Source organism: Nannospalax galili, unplaced genomic scaffold, assembly GCF_000622305.1.
Source record: "Nannospalax galili isolate Female #2095 unplaced genomic scaffold, S.galili_v1.0 scaffold1382, whole genome shotgun sequence".
Lineage (NCBI taxonomy): Eukaryota > Metazoa > Chordata > Mammalia > Rodentia > Spalacidae > Nannospalax > Nannospalax galili.
In genome coordinates this window covers 1,216,222-1,220,971 of record NW_008348397.1, presented here as the reverse complement: position 1 = coordinate 1,220,971, position 4,750 = coordinate 1,216,222, and positions in this window count along the sequence as shown.

Below are 4,750 nucleotides of genomic sequence, written 5' to 3'. Positions count from 1 at the left end.
GAACTTACTAAAGGTCCTACCACCAACATGTTACAAATTATTCCTTTTTTTTTTGGTCTTTTTGAGACAGGATCTCTCTGTAGCCCCAGCTGTCCTGGAGTCACTATGTAGACCAGGCTGGCCTTGAACTCACAGAGATCCGTCTGCTTCTGCCTCCTGAGTGCTGGGATTAAAGGCATGCGCCACCAAATTATTCCATTTAACTACTGATAAATGGGAGGTTAATCCCATTGTACAGACAAATAAACCATGACTAAGAAAAAGTTACTTGCCCAGGTCAGAGGCCAAGTGGCAGATCAAAAGCACTTCACTTTTAGGCCTGGCCCTGCAAATGCTTTCCACCAAGGTTCCTACCCTTGGTAGGGATGAAGGTATCCCCTAATTCTGAAGACCCGTCTTCTTGCTCAGAGTCCCTGGCCGCCCTGTGTTGTTCAGGCATTGATCTTACCCCTGCTTCCCCCGAGAATAGAGTGCCCAGGGAGGTTGGTGTTAAGGCACATGTCGCTCAGCCTTGGCCAGGTGACCAGTACTTCTCAAAGATGTCACCGTCCCCACTTTGCAAGGGCTTGCTTTTCTCTCGAAGTTATCTATCAGTCCATCACTGTGCTCCTTCCCTCCTCTGATCCCCATCACATCCTTCAGAAAAACGGCGCAAAAACTTGCTGAAGGCGGGTTCCCAGGGCAGCAGCACTGAGCCAGAGCACTTTGCTCCTTCTTGGGGTGCTCCCACTCCGCCCTATTTGGCCAGCCGCCGCAGGGTACCAAGGGCCGGCAGCCTGGCAGCCCCAGGAGTTGCTGGGTCGAAGGCCCGAATTGGCCCCGCAGATGCCGCCCCCCGCCCTTGGCCGGGGCCCCCACGGTGTCGGGGAGCAGGAGGAATCAATCAGGATAATGAAGCCACAGCCTGCCACGCACCGCGGGGGCACTGAGGAGCGGGGGCCGGTGCCAAGTGCGCCAGACGGTTCGGAGGAGCAGAGCCGACGTGGCCCGGCGGCGGCGGCAACCCAGCGCCCGCGCGCGGTTGTCCGGACGCTGCTCCGCGCAGGCCCCTGGCAACGGCGCCTTAGCAACCGGAGACGCCCGGGAAAATTCTTAAAGTTGCAGTGCCTTCTTGGTTCCCCACCTCTGCGATGGCAGAGATAGGAGGTTTGGTGGTGGGTGTCAGAACTTGAGGATCTGACTCACACCTTCACTCGCTTATTTATCAAATGTACATGGTTTAGACACCACATAAAGTGGTGTGGAGTGGACGGGCGACAATTAAAAAACGAGCAAGATCCTGCCACGAGGAGTTCACAGAGTAGCGCACAAGGCAGACCAGACTGGCTGAGGTGAGCAGGAGTTTGTTATCCAGAAGGAAGGGGCTTTGGCTGGAGGGCCGAAGAAGCGGGACAGAAATATTCCTGTAGTACCTGCCTTGCTTCATAGTGGCTGGATCCTTTTAATTTTGGGAGCTACCTTATTATCCCCGCAACAGTGCTTTGAGATGGGCATTCTTATCGTTACCATTATCCATTCCATTTTAAAGATGAAGAATTAGAGGCCCAGACTTAGCCAAAAATCTTGCCTTGGAGAATTCAGGACTAGGTCATAGGCTATCTGACTCCGGCCAGCTTTTATTGTGCTTATTATCTGAAAGTTTAGAACTGCGAATGCTCAACAGAAATCATGTAATAAGTGACCAAGAAGAAAGGGTAGCTGAGGGAAGACAATCTCATCCTGTCCCTGCCTTTGTGAGCTGGACTCGATGTGGGCACAGGGCTATATGAGGTGCCCTCCAGATGTCCCTCTGGTTCCATGATTTGATATCTGAAGTCCAGGCACTGTGCCACCATTCTGGGCAGGAGTTGTTGGCAGGGGACTGCAAACTGGGGGGATTCCAGGCTTCTGAGAAAAGGGGTCAGGGTTGGTGGAGGAGGATTAGAGGGGTGGTTAAGGCAGCTTGGCAAAAGAAAGCCTGAGTTTACATTACTAGGAAGGCTGGGCTTCATCTTTCCCTCTCCTGCTCACCTTTCTTTTTCTTCATGTCCATTCAACCAAGAAATCTGTGCCAGGCCTGGGGTACAAGCAGAGGATGTTGGTGACACAAAACGCATGCTAGCTCTGGAATCAAGTTCTTCTGGCTTCTCCCTGAGCCTCAGTTACCTCAGCTCTAGATATAGGTATTACTATCTACTATTCAGGTTTGTGAGACTTAAGCAGGGTGAGAAAAAAATACATGTACCATGTTTGGCACAGCATGGATACTTAATAAGTGGTAAATTTAAAAACACCCTTGCTTATTTTGGTAGTCTTATTATATTATACTTCTAAAGATATGTCCATGTAACCCCCAGACTCTATGAATGTTACCTTATCTGGAAACAAGGTCTTCACAGATATGATTGCATTAAGTCTTGAGGTGGGGGAAGTTATTCTGAGTCATTTGGATGACCTTGAAATATCACTACAGATATTTGAGGCTGGAGGCTCTAAAATTTATGCCAGCCCAGGCAACTTAAGAGAGAACCTGTCTCAAAATAAAGAGACTGGCAATGTAGTTCAGTAGTATAGTCCTTGCATGAGACCCTGGGCTCAATCCCCAGGTAAGGGTGGAGGGCTATTACATAAAGACTATTTACATAGATGATGTGAAGATGGAGGTGGCCTCTAGAAGCTAAAGGAAGTGGAGTAGATTCTCCTATAGCCCTCCAGAAATTGATGATGAATCCCTGATCTTCAGGAATGTGAGAAAATAAATTTTTGTTGTAAGCCACCAAAGTTGTAGTGATTTGTCATAGTAGTCTTGAGAAGCTGATAAACTTAATGCTGGAGATTGGGTCTTGAACAGAGCCCAGGCATTCCTGATCTACTAGGAAAGGACAGAAACATACAGTGTAGGGCACTCAGAAGAGACACACCTTGCCAGAATTAGGAGGTAGAAAGGTGGGTAAGGCTGTTGGTTAAGTTTAGCTAGGTAAAAGACTAAAATAGGAAGGACATTCCAGGTAGAAGAGGCAGGGGGGTGAGACACAAAATTACCTTTAGGAAATTGCCTACATTTGGGATGGCAGTATGTGAGGGAGGCATGCGATAACTAGGTGGGTAGCAGGGGCAAGAAAGCCAAGGCCCTTGGCTTCCACCCAAGGATGGAATCAACCCTTCCGCTTGTGTTGGCATCAGGCCTTAGATCAAAGAACCAGATTGTCAACATTAGAAAGAAATCTCTGACACCATCCAATATAATCTTCCCATTTCACACATAGGGAAATTGAGGCCTACAGAAAGGAAATTGAGCTCATGCAGAGCTGGATAACAAACCAGACCCACATGGCCACACTGCATCTGAATGTCCCATGTCTTGAGGCCTTATATAGATGCTGCTTGGAGCTTCCTTTGCATTCACTTCCAAAAGGCACAAGCCCTGTAGTCTCTAAACAAAGAATATGCTATTTGCATTTTGCTTGCATACTGTCAATTAGATGAGAAGCAGATTCATTCAGCTCCTCCCATTCACATTCTATCTCGCTCACATTGAGTTGTTCATGTACTGTTTTGATGGTACCCAGGATGGCTTAGAATTCACTGTGTAGACAAGGCTAGACTACATCTTACAGAGATCCACCTGCTTCTGCCTCCTGAGTGCTGGGATTAAAGGCATGTGTCACTATGTCTGGCTTCCTCATGTATTTCTTCACCTCAATACCTTCTGTCCAAGCTCCAGCTCAGGCCTCACTTCTCAAGGTCCCTCACCTAACTCCAGCCCAATTCTTGCTATGTTTGGTCCTGCCTAGAAAAGTTGCCTGGTGGTTTTTAGCATACTCTTGAGGATACTGAAACAACTTACAATGGAATGGGAGATTTCCAGCTTGAAGTCCCCTCCAGGAATGGGGAACAGTGAATTCTGTTTCCCTATATCCCAGAAGCCATCTGAGTAGGGCTATGGGAATGGAACAGGAGGGTGTTCCTTAGGGATCTGGTGGGCAGATACCAGCTGCATGCCCCAGGCCTGCTTCAAGCACCTTGGCTGACAGCCACACTAGCTCTTGGAGGAGCCGGTTCCTTCTTCAAAGGAGAAATCTTGAAGGTCTGGGAGCATCTCTTGCTTGTCAGCCTAGGGTCAGGTTGAGGTCATCAAGTGATTTACTATGGAACTTCCAATTGGACTACATATCTAGATTCCTGAGGCTGCCATCACCTAGAAAATTGTGAAGCCTGTGCTAAAGCAAGCATGGTATCTTAAGGGTATGTACTCAATACTTTCTGATAATGAGGGGCTACCTGCCTCTCTTACCTCCACAGACCCTCTTCTTTTTGAAATAAAGGCTGGGCCCAGCACCCCTCCCAGATGATATGCCAGAGCCTGTCATCTGGTGGTCACCAGAGAAGCCACCATACTGTGGCCAAGACAGGTGCACAGGATGACCTCAGATTCCCCCTGCTCCCATCTTGGCAGAAGAGCTGTAGGGTTCCATCACTACAGCTGACTCGAGGTAGCTCCCAGGAACTGGGAATTAGGATACATGGAAAAACCTGGGGCATAGTTCAGACTAGCAATTGGCAGAAGCTTGCTTGCTTTGCATTAGGATAGTGGCCTGGGAAGAAAGGCTGCTTTAAGTATGAATAATTCCTTTCAAGTTGGGCATGGTGGTGCCACCTTTAATCCCAGCATTTAGGAGGCAGAAGCAGGCTGATCTCTGTGAGTTCGAAGCCAGCCTGGACTACATAGTGAGTTCCAGGCCATCTGGGGCTACAGGGAGACACTGCCAAA